The sequence below is a fragment of the Arachis hypogaea genome, chromosome 2 (genome assembly GCF_003086295.3).
Source record: "Arachis hypogaea cultivar Tifrunner chromosome 2, arahy.Tifrunner.gnm2.J5K5, whole genome shotgun sequence".
Lineage (NCBI taxonomy): Eukaryota > Viridiplantae > Streptophyta > Magnoliopsida > Fabales > Fabaceae > Arachis > Arachis hypogaea.
Genome location: NC_092037.1, coordinates 15517797 through 15531407, shown reverse-complemented (window position 1 = coordinate 15531407; position 13611 = coordinate 15517797).

The following is a 13611-nucleotide window of genomic DNA, read 5'->3' as shown; positions in this document are numbered from 1 at the left end:
TCTTATAATTGGGTAAAAAATATTTAAATATATAAAACCTAATTAATCATAAGACCAGATAAAATATATCATAAGCCAAATGAGTTCTTATTTACTTCATTTTCAGAAATATAAAAACATTTTATATTATAAAAAATAAAGTTTTATAATATAAGAAATATTAGAGAACCAATAATTTTAGTGTTTTGTAATCATCAATTGGCCATCAATAATGTTTTTTTAATGGTATGAGATTATATCTAATGGTGAAAGATCACTCACTTTTATTTTAATAATTAAGTGCTAACTAAAAAATACAAAAATTACTGACCCCTAAATTTTTTTTTATAATATTTCCAAAAAATACTCCTTATGATATTAAATTCTGAATGAAATTATATAAGTGTCCCTTAATTATCACGATTTGAAATTGTCATATCATCACTAGGTTATATACATCACACGAGCAGTGTATAATTAGATTTTAAGAAGTATATGTGGCTGTTAGTATCCAATAATGCGAATCGCAAGCAACCAATAATTTGGGGAAAACTGATTGAGATAGTAATGATAATAACCCGTGAAAACAAAATGTCATGTTTTGTCAATAAATAATTTCTGAAAAACAAATGTAACTTGACGCGTGGGCCTCTATATGCTTATCATTTAGTAAATCTAATAATAATAATAATAATAATAATAATAATAATAATATATACCTAAATAGGTTCCTAAAAATTTTTAGGTTAAACGTTTTTGCTTTTAAAAGAATTTTATTACATTAAGATTTTTAAACTTTATAAAAATAAGACGTATATATAAGTCCTACTTTAATCAGTATTGTTATTTTTATCTGGACAAATTAATTTTTAAAATTGTGATAAAAAGATCCATATATTTTATTTTTAAAATTCAAAAATTTCAATATAATAAAATTTTGTTAAGAATAAAAATGTCTAACGCAACATTTCTAAGGGAGTTATTTAAATATATACTCTAATAATAATAATAATAATAATAATAATAATAATAATAATAATAATAATAATAATAACTCCCTACTATTTCTCAAGTGATTAGCAAATTGATTTCTCGATTATCATACGAACAATGATTGTGTTTCAAGTGTATTGTATTCTTCACGTTTCGAACAATATATAGATTTTCTTTCTATATATCTATCATACCATTTTGTTCTTGTCTTGTGGAAAATAGTAAGGATATATAGATGGTAATAAGATGGAGATGGGATAGAATGGTTCGAGTTTTTATTTGTTGTATCCCGGGTCTCTAATCTGTCTTCCGTATACATATTGAAACTAGTTTAAAAGTTATCTCTCAGTTATTTTATCTTTATATTTTAAAAATATAACAAAGAATTTTAAAATTTATCACAAGATGTATAAGATGTAAAACCATCTAGCCTTTCTTGTAGATTCCAAACCATATATGTTCACTGTTTGAGATTGTTGCAAATTTCCTCCATTCTTCAATAACAGTAGACACCTTGGTTTTTGCTAATTTGACATAAAAAAAAAACACTTACCTACTCCACTAAGTTTTTTATCTTGCTCTTTTGGAGTTCAATCTTGTTACAGAAAGTCCTAGGAACCAATTTTTACAATTAATATTCAACACAAAAAAAATTCAGAATCTTAAAAAAAAATATTTAAAATTCAATTAGAAGAAATATTTTAAACCCAAATTTAACAAAGTTATTTTTTGTGGACTTCATATTGAGTTTGTTCAATAACTCGCTATAGGGTTGGTTAAAATTGACGGTTCTAGTTTTGGTTTTCTATTATTACTCATCTTATTAACCCAAAAGAATAAATTTAAACAAAAGACAAACAAAAAACACAAAAATCTTATCCACACTTCATGGTTCACACTTCCAAGAAAAAACAAAAAGCTCTTACGCGGAAGACACAGGATTTATAACCATTTATATACTTAATCATGGTGGATAGACCTCTCTCAATTTTAAGAATAATGCTATACTTCTAAATTTTTTTATGAATCAAGTCCAACTAAATTAAATAATATGACTTGAAATAATATTAGTTGTAAAACCCGGTTAATTAACGGCTAATTAATCCATAAATGAGAATTTATTCTAGAAAGCCTAAAATGTGATTTTTATGGCTTATTATGATAGAGGAGATTGAGACGAGAATTTCGGTACCAATTTTATAAAATTCGGACCAAAATTGGACCGAACGGGCCAACCGGACCCAAAGTGGGCCCTTGGCCCAACATAACTAAACCAAAACCCTAGTTTTCAGCATTTTCTCTCCTCACTAAACACACTCACATGCTGAAATTGGAGGCACAAGAGGGAATAACACTCTCTCAAGTTCTTTCTCTCTTTTGATTTTCAAACCACCATAACTTTTGATCTAGAGTTCCGATTGCCGCACCGTTTGCGGCCATGCGTTCACCGCGGAGAGCTCTACAAAATCCATACAATCAATCTTGAGGTAAGCCACGTTTTGATCTTCGAATTTCTAGCCTTATTTTCGAGTTTCATGAGCAAAAATGTTGAGATTTTGGGCTCTTTGATGTTATAGGACCCAACTCTCTTGAAGGAGAAGGTTAATCTTGTCTCCTTGGACCTTGGGTGTGGTAAGATTCTCAACCCTAGTGTTATTTGTGGTTCTATGATGTTTGGGTTTTGAGATGTTGTGTATGGGTATGATGGTTGTGGCTTAGGTTGTGTATATGTGGATGTTGAAGCTTGATTGGTGATATTGAAAAGCTTGAAAAGGGCTTTGGTGGTGAAAAATCTGTTTTTGGAGGTGTTGAGGCCTTGAGAGCTTGTGGATAAGTAATTTGGAAGTGCTCCGGTTGAGCTTGGGAAAATCGGCTAAGGTATGGTCTCGGTTTCTCGTATCTAATATGTAATGTGGTAGGAAATACTTGGGCTAGAGACCCTAAGATAGGCATTGAATTGTTGGTGTTGTTGAATGGTTGAGATATATGATGTGGTCATATATGTGATGATGATTATTGATGCCTTGATAGTATGATGTATGAGAAATATGCATGTTGTGATATATGCTTGATGATTGGTTATGGTTGAATTGTGGGTTGAACCATGTTGATGGTGAATATGATAGTGATTATGTATAATGATGGTTAATTGAAATTGGTGTTGTTAAAAATTGGCATGAGGAAGAGTATATGATATGTCAATGTGTTTGGGTTTGAGCCACTTGGGTGAAGTGGACCAGAATGATGGGATAGTGATTTTGTAAATTGTGGTAAATTGTTTATGTGTGAGTTGAGGAGGGTTGGTGTTGAATTTGATATATTTTGATTGATTTCAAAGAAAAGGGATGAAATTGGCATGTTTTGATTGATTTTGAAAAGAGTTAAAAATGGCTTGTTTTGAAAATGGCACTTTGTGGTTTTTATGAAAAACTTGGTTTTTGGGCATACTTTGACGGGACATAACTTGGACTACGGATCTCTGTTTTGTGCCAAATCTGTTTAGAAATGAAATTGGATCCGGTATGTCCATGCCGTTCGAAGAACGGGTGAAAAACGATTTAAAATGAGGAAGTTATGTCCGTCGGAAGATTGGGGGATTGAATTTGTGAATTCTGCAGCTTTTAACTTAGAAAAATTTTTAGCAGAATGACCCCTCGCGCGTAGGCGCCCTTGGCGCGTACGCGCCGTTCTTCCGGAAAACGGCATCCACGCGTGTGCGTGGTGTGCACGGGTGCGCCGATGTGCTGCACCCAATGCCCAGCCATTTTGCCAGAGAGTTGTGCCAGAATTGTGCCAGCTTTGTGCTTGGGGCACGAGAGCACCCACGCGTACGCGTGGCTGACGCGTGCGCATCGCTTGGGTATTCTTCAATCCACGCGTTAGCGTGCATGACGCATACGTGTCGATGAGTTTTTGAGGCCATCCGCGTGTGCGCGTGGAGTGCGCGTACGCATGGCCCTGTTTTCATCCCAAAGTTGATTTTTGAGTTTTGAAAGCCAAATTTCATACTTCTAAGCCTCCGATCTCACCATTTATGTCTTGAATCATTATGATATGCCTAGCTATGAGAGAATGAGCTAGTGGATGTGGTAACTTGCGAGTGAAGCAAGGGAAAAATGAATAATCAATGAGGATCATTGATGATTATGTGAGATGTGGAGGATGGTGGTGGAAGTGCTTGTTATGCCATTGGCCGAAGGGCCGTAATTGTTTATGAATTGGCTGGTTCTGGATTGAACTGTGAGCCAGAATAGCTGTGTATGCTATGAATATTGGCTGGTTATGGATTTAACCATGACCCGGATGGCTAGATTATTGCCGTGTTACGGCGGAGCCATGATTATGGCTATGTATAAATGCATATATGTTGTTGAATGAATTGTGAATATTGCACTTCCACTGTTGGAGATGAGAGTTTCCCTGGGAGGAAGCAGTGGCTAGCCACCACGTGCTCCAGGTTGAGACTCGAAACTCTTTTGACCCTATGTCATAAGTGTGGCCGGGCACTGTGAAAGACCCGGATGAGCTCGCCCCCGTAAATATTCACCAGTGAAGGTGATGGATATAGATCATGATTATGATCAAGCTTATGATGAGTATAACTCGAGTTGGGGATGCGTGACAGAGGGACAGTCCAATGGTTAGCTACCAGGACTTGTCGGGTTGGCTCTATAACCGACAGATGATATCATCAGCCACTAGGGACAGGCATTCATCATATGCATACTATATGAATTATTTGAGATTACCTATTTGACTGCATATTACTTGCTAATTGTCTAAATGCCTTACCTGTTCCTAATTGTATGTTTCTTGCCTGATATAACTGTGTTTGCTACATTATACTCCTGCTGGTAGTTGGGAGGTGTGAAGGAATTGGAAAGGGAAGTATTAGTTAGACTGAAGAATCTTTAGTCAGTCGCCACATATGGTTTAGCTTGTTTATAAGCTTTGATATTATCTGGAGGAAGTTCTAGGATTGCCTTTGGCTTTCCTCTATTATTATGTATTATATATGTGGAAGCTGTTACCATGCTGAGGACCTCTGGTTCTCACCCATGCGGATTTTGTGGTTTTCAGATGTAGGACGTGAGGTTTCCCGCTGAGGCATGCTGGAGACTTCTAGATTTGCGAAGATCCTTTGTCCTCGGGACTATGTTTTGGGTTATATGTTTTGCTTAGATACTTTTGTCTCCATTAAATAATACAAACTGTGATGACTCCTCTTATGGGAGATTTTGGAGAATATGTTTTCGGTATTCGTGTCCCTTTGGGTTTCCTTTGGGGTTTTCTTTATTTTATCATATGTATATATTGCTATGCTCGGACCGGTTATCTTCGCAGCCGGATTTTGAGTCTTGATATTCCTGTCTTTGACACTCTTTTGTATATATATAATCTCGCGTTGGTTTATCCTTGTTCGTTACGTTATCGATCGGAGTGTTGCGCTTTTGAATTGCGGTTTTTGTTTACCCCTTTTTCTACAAAGGCTCCTAGTTATAATCAATCATTCATACTACTAGACGTACTAATTTTTTATTTTAGAGGTCGTAATACCTTGCCATCTCTGAATTATGACTTAAGCATAAGACTCTGTATGGTAGGGTGTTACATTAGTCATAACCAGGGACGAATCCAGAAATATTATCATGGGGCCAATAGCATATATAATATTAAAAAATTATACAAAAAATTATATAATATAAAATGTATTACAAAAATATATTAATAGAGAATATATTTTAAAGTAAAAAATATCTATATACTTTTTACTAACGAAATGATCGATTTTTCGTATTATAAAATTCATCGATAATAGAATTTTTGTCAAAATTTTCAACAATTTTCTTTTAAATGTAATTAAAAGATAATTAGAAAGAAATTTATCTTTCGAGTTATTCTTCACAATATTCATAACTAAAAAAGATCTCTCAGTTATAGTAATTGAAACAGAAATAATTAATACCAAATCAAGAAGGACGCTCACAAGAAGAAAAAAAATTCACTTGAAAAATTTTATTTAATTAAAAATATTACTAATAATATCTTTTCAAATTTTTTTAATATTGTTACTTACAGTTTAGATATTAGAATTCATTAATATTTAAATTAGACTAAACTTTTATTTATATTAGACTAAATACTAAATAAATTATAAAAAAATTAAATCATACTTAATAACTTATTACTATTAATCTTTTTTAAAAAAAGTTGGGGACCAAGGCCTCCACTCGCCCCCTTCCATCCGTCCCTGGTCATAACTAATTTTTATTATGTCAAACCAACTTAATTAGACTTAATTAACAAAAAGACTTAAATAGATAGTATTATTCTATTTTTTATCATAAGATATTGCATCATCCTTTACCAATAGTTTTACCGTTGAATTTTTGAATGGTTCTTATCCTAAATTTGTCATAAAAAAATTACCATTGGAAATTTTTTTTTCGCTAGAAAATCTGACAATAATAAGTGACAAGAAAAATAATAAAATGAGTGCGTAAGACAATAGCAGTTTAGCAAAGACTAACTTTTTACCAGCCCATCTGATGAAGCTCTTTCACTACTGCCGGCCACCAGAATCTGCTCCCCCCATCGCGTCCCCTCCAACCGAGCCATTGCGGCCTCCTTCATTGCAAAACATGAGCCACCACATCACCTGACGTTGCAGCAATGGTCTTGTCGCCGCTGCTATTTGACTTGCCAAAAATGTCTCCCCTCTCTTGTTACGTTGTCCTTGTACCTCTCCTTCATCCATTTTCATTTTGTTTAATTATTTTTGCAAAAACCCTAACTCCTCTTCGTTGTGGCAGCCTTGTCGGACGTTCTCGCCGCCACGGCATCCTCCCAAGAGCCAATACACCTCCTCGTTGCCGCCACCGCACCTCCACTGCCACCATTGCATCCAGGTTTTTGAATTTAGTATATTTTTTAATATGTACTTTATACTTCTTTTATTAATTCTGTTTATTTGTTTATTTGTTTTTTTAATATGTACTTTATACTTCTTTTATTAATTTCTGTTTAGATTATTTGAATTTTCATTAATTTTTTAGGTTAAAATTATTTTTTTATGAGATTTATGAAGGTCAATTTAGTTAATTTAGGTTGTTCAGATTAATTTTGTTTTATAATTTGATTATTTAGGTTAATTAATTTTTGTATTCAGAATTAATATATTTTTGTCAATTAAGTTTATTATCCGAGTTAATTTAATTAGTATTCAAATTATGTTAATTTAGCTTTTGGATTAGTTTCATTTGATAAATTTAGCTTGCTGTCTCTTTTATTAGGACCGTGTTGTCTTTTTTTGGGACCGATTGGAATTTGCTTTTTTGATTGTTTGTGCTATTACTTTTTGTTGGTTGTTCGTACAATGTTCAGATTGGTATGTTATCTTCAAATTAAATGACTTAAATTGTTTAAATTTTATGTCGAATATAATTTTTCTAGGTTCAAATTTTAGGAAAAAAATAGAAGAAAGTTGTTTAGTGATGTTTTCTCGAAATCGTTGTGTATTAAAAAATTGTAAAATAATAAAAGAGTATGTACTAGAATGACTATAATTTTATATTTATTTAAATGGTTGTTTATCTTTATTTTCACTTACAATTGTTTGTTTTATGAAAAATGAGAATTTTTTTTTATGGAGACCTCTGAATTAAGGAAAAATTTTGTTAATTTTTCGTTAAAATTATTCAAAGATATTATTTGAATTATGTATCTATTGTTGTTGAATTTGTTTGGTTTGCAAAATCTAAAATTTACTTTTAGTGGAGATCACTAATTATAGTGAAATTCTATTAAAATTAAAAAAAAAAATTGTGGTTTTAGTTGAATTTTAGGTTGTTTGTGACATAATGATTTCAAGTCATTGTTTATAGATGTGGAGGAGACATGATAAAATCAGTATTCTTTGATGGATTGATCAATTTTTTGCATATGTGTTTAACATAGAACCATTTAAGTTTCAAAAGGTATTTAGATGTCTCTGTTATAAATGTCAATTGACTAAATAATTAAAAATTTTGAATATAACACTTTACTTTTACTGTAATGAATTTAAGAATGAGTATTGAGTATAGACTGAATACGATAAAGTGAACGAGTAGAAAATCAATCAATTTGTAGCGACGACCAACAAGTTTAAAAGTCCGTGAAGGAGTATTAATGTGATTAAAGAAGTGAACATAAAAAAAGTAAATTGAGAGGATAAACAAAAAAAAAAAAAAAACAGAAGATGGTATTCAGTGTAGTTGATATTAATATTATAAAAAATATTAAAAAAGAACTTAATTTAAAATTTTATTATCTGTCAGAATTTATCGCGTGATTATTGTTTAAGAGATTTATTCACTCAAAATACTTCTTTTTCATATTTTTATTAATACCATTTTTTGTTAAGCCAAAATACTTTTTCATCTTTTTATTTTCTTCAACTTTGCGATTCTTTCATTTTTCTTCTTCTCATTGATTACTTTTTTTTTTCATGTTTGATTTTTCATTTCGTTTGTTAATTTCTTCCTAAACATAATATATTTTATACATAGCCAAGTTTATTTCTGTCGTATTAAAAATAAAACAGACAAGAAAAATAAAATAAACATGTTTACTTGCCTTATATATCATGCTTTTGCTGATTTTATACGTGTTTGTACTATGTAGAAAAAGAAATATATTGTACCTAAACAAAATGATGTTATCACGAGTTATAGGGATTTTTTATTTAAATAAATTAAACAAATATTTTATTTATTAAAATAAATAATTATAAAAATTCTTACGAAAATATATCTCTCAGTCTTATCTTGTTTAAATTGTAAACGAGATAATTATGAATGTATCTCATTTATATTGTAAACGATATATGTGTATTTTTTTATTCATAATTATCTCATTTACAGTGTAAACGAAAAATGTGTATTTGTAAATATAAAAATATAATTTTTTAAAATAATAAAAAGTATTAATACTTTAAATTGGACCAAATTATTAAAAATGAAACGTTTCAATAATAAAAAAGATGGGAGGTTTCAAAATAATAGAGGAGATAGGCGATTTTAACTAACTAATTAATGAGCGACTGGACATATCACGTAATTTAAAACTGCCCATTTAAAATCAACACGTTATTTTCTTAAAAACCAACCCATTTAAACTAATAAGGAAAAATGATACAAAAAAAAATAGATCGAATAATTGTTAGGCACCATATTCAAATTTCTGAAGCTGCTTTGTGTAACACCCTACCACACTAAACTTTACCCTTAAGTCGTAAAATAGAGGTTGTGTAGTATTACAACCTCTAAAATAAAATGTGTATATATAATAGCAGAAGAATTATAATATGCTAGGAGCCTTAAAGAATAGAGGAAATTAAAATCGCAAAATAAAGGTGCGACGCTCAAGGAACGAGTTAACTTGCGTGCTAAGAAAACCGTAACTATTAAACATAAGATAACAAAAGTAGAAATATAGTGCCAAAGATATAAAGTAACGAGCTCTTGACTTAGCATGCGGAGTCAAGACTGGCCGGAGAATATACACATATACATATACATATATACATATCCAAAACCCAAATGTACATAAACAAAATCCTGCCTCTCCATAAACCTCTAAGAGGATCAAAAGAATAAGTTATGCGGAGAGAAAGCCAAGTATATATACACATCACTGTACAACAAAATAACCCAGCAACTACTTCGTTTCAAGAGTCCAGACGCCTAACGAGATGCCTCTCGACCTGCATCTGAAAAACAACAACATAGTATAGAATGAGAACCGGAGATTCTTAGTTTGGTAAAGGTGCCACACACATAAGATATAAGGTCTTGGGAATGCCAGAGGCAATCCTAGAACGCCGACACTCAGATTATAGAGCTTAAAGTATTAAACAGAAGTCATAAAAGGTGGTTTTCTAAAAGTATTAAAGCCTAACTTAACTTAACCTTAAACCTAAGTCCCATGCTGCCATTTCTCCATACCTCCAACTCCATCATGCATTTCATAGACAAATAGACAGATAAAGGCAAGCACAAGAAGATCACAAATACTGCAGGTAACAAATATATATTTAGCATAGCAAGTACATTTAGGCACACCCAGTTAATGCACAACAAGTATTTCAAGTAGAATGCATATGATGCATGCCTGTCCTATGGGTGATGAGGCTCATCTGTCGGTTATTCAGCCAACCCGACAAGTCCGAAAACCTTAGATTGTCCTTCGACATGCATCCTCAAGAGTCTATGCATAGCTTTTTCTTAAATAATCAATATTACTCAATGGGGGTTTCATTCCTGGGAATTTATAGTGCCCGGTCACCCTTACGTCGTAGGGTTAACAGAGTATCGAGCTTTCAACCTGGTACACGTGGTGGCAAACCATGGTACTTTACCCAGGGAATCTCGTATCTCAGATCATTCAAATTCATAAGCCATATAAATAATTCAATTATAATTCATCAACATCCATATCATTCTCAATCTCATCTCATTCATCATCATACATCAATCATACTCAATCATTATCCTTCATTATCACAACTCCCATTCCGTCCATCAATAATTCTAATTCAAAGCATAATCAATTCTTTTCTAAATGAATCAAACTTAAAACATACTCATTTTCTTAATAACTCAAAATCAAACCATATAACTTTTGAATCTAAATCTTTTTTAAATAATCATCTAAACAAAATCTCTAATTTTTATAAAGTTTCGGCAGCATCTCCTCTAAAACTCGGACTTTGCCACCCTTTTCGGGTCCAAACCTGCATTCTTTTCAATTCAACATACCCTTCCTCATCATCATAACAATCACCACAGTAAATCTACCTCAGATCAATAATTATACTCATACAATATTCAAATTCAACAACCAAAATTCAACTAAGAATCATAGTTCACAAATCCTAGGTTTTTAACAAAAAATACCTCATTATCACAACAACCTCCACAATAGTTATACCTTAAATCAATAATTCACCAAATCACCAGTTAATCAACAAGCCCCAAACCAACCATGTTCATCAACAGGATACTAAGTATTAAATATTGACGAACGGATTTCTATCGGTAAAGAAATTTCATAAAATAATCACGTTGTAAGTATAGTTTCTAAACCAACAGAGAATCCTTTCGTACAAAAGTTTGGTTGTCACAAGTAACAAAATCCAATAAAATTTATAACCGAAGTATTTAAACCTCGGGTCGTCTTCTCAAGGAATTGCAGGGAGGTGTTCTTATTCCCTGGCTTTATTCTGTGTTTCTGGGCCGAAAACTGGGTCAAAATGCGGCCCAAAATTTCCCCCAGCATTTTCTAAATTTTCTGCAGATCGCGCATGTCATGCGTACGCGTCGGTCACGCGTACGCGTCGTTTGACGATTTTCCTCTCCACGCGTGCGCGTCAGGCACGTGCTCGCATCGTTTGCACAAACTTCAATTCACGCGTACGCGTCAGGCACGCGAACGCCTTACTGGGATTTTTTCCATTTCATGCGGTCGCGTGAGCCATGCGTCCGTGTCGGTGTTCGCTGGCCATCTCCTTAGTTTCTTGTGTTCCTTCCATTTTTACCGCTTCCTCTCCATTCTCTAAGCCATTCATGCCCTATGAAGCCTGAAACACTTAACACACGGATCACGGCATCGAATGGTATAAAAGAGAATTAAAATACGTAATTAAAAGATCTCTAGGAAGTTTTCAACCATAGAACTAAACTAGGAAGGAATTATAAAATCATGCAAATCATATGAATAAGTGGGTAAGAATTTGATAAAATCCACTCAATTAAACACAATATAAACCATAAAATAGTGGTTTATTAACCTCCCCACATTTAAACATTAGCATGTCCTCATGCTTAACTTAAGAAGATAAAATAAACGAGTAGGGAAAAGCAAGACTCATGCAATGCAACCTATGAATGTGAATGCAAGTACATGCTAAGACGTCTCTATCTACTTGGTTAAAAGCAAACAAGTTATCCAAGACAAATACAAACCAAATTCCACTAATTCAAATCGTACAATAAAAAGCAAGTAAACTTGTAAGAAGATAGCTCATGAAAGTAGGAAACATAGAATCAAGCATTGAACCCTTACTGGTAGTGTATATCACTCTAACTGTCAAGTGTCTAGGGTCAATCACTCTACTCTTCCCTAGTCATGCTTTCTAAATCTTGTTGTTCATCTAACCAATCAACAAATATTTAGCATACTAATGCAAACATCATGAGGTCTTTTCAGGGTTGTAATGGGGCTGAGGTAAAGGTAAGGATATATGTATGGCCAAGTGAGCTATAATATGAATCTTTGACTAACCTAAGCTCTTACCTAACACACACACATACTCTATGTAATTCTAAAAATCACACCTAGCTACCCATAATTCCCACTTTTGTATCACATACTCATTACCAAATTTTTGATATTTCTTTATCACATGTGCATTGATCTTTCTATTAAAGCTTAACATTGGGGTATTTTTGTCCCCTTATTTATTTACTTATTTATTGAATATTTTTGGATTTTTTTTATGTAGAGAATTAAACATAACTTATCAATGCACAATGATTTTTATTATTTAATTATTTTGGTTTTTCATGAGTAGGTTCCCAAATTCCCATTATTTTATCATGACACATTCTCTTATTAACCCATGTTCCCACAGTTTCTCCACACTTAGTTGATGCACAACCTCTATCTTAAGCTAACCAAAGATTCAATTGGGATATTTAATTTGTTTTTCTGCTTAAGGCTAGTGATGTGGTAAAATAAATAAATGGGGATAAAAGGCTCAAGGTGGCTAACAAAGGTGATTGAAAGGGTAGGCTTTTTGGGGATAAGTGAGCTAATAATCAAATGATGGCCTCAATCATATACAAGCATGTAAATACACTAAATAGTGGACATATAGAATGGAACAAAGTAAAGATTGTAATTATAGAGAAGAAAACACATAAGAATAAAATATTTATGGTTAAATAATGTAACCATATAAATAAGCTCAAAATCTCACAAGTTGTGTGTTCTTTGGCTCAAAAAATCATGTTCCAAATACAACTTCAAACAAATTTAATACATAGAAAATTTTAATTTTTAATTTAAATTAGTGAAATTTTTCAAAAATAGGGTCATAGAACGAAACTTATTATTTTTCAACTAAGTAGTACTTAAATGTAAACAATCAACTACACATGCAATCTATTATGCAATGCAACAATGAACTAATAAAGAAAATAAGACATTGGTGTTGAGAAAAGAATAACTAACCCATAGAGTTCGGTATTGACCTTCCCACACTTAAAGATTGCACCGTCCTCGGTGCATGCGAAGATGTACAAGTGGATGGGTGGCTCCAACTGGCACTTTTCTTCGAGGATTGTGCAGCTGGACTTGTTTGTCTCCCTATTTAGACGTCTTCCGGTTCTCTTTCCGGTGGCCAACCTGAAAGAAGAGAAAAGGTAAGAAAAGTAACCCAAAAACAAAGATAGGAGACAAATAAAATATGGTTGGGTTAATGCCAAATAATGAGGGTCTCAAGTACATAGTAGCTACAACATGCAATTGAGAAAATAATAGAAGCAAACGGCATATCAGAAGTGCAAACATTGCAATAAAGAGGAAGAGTGTGGG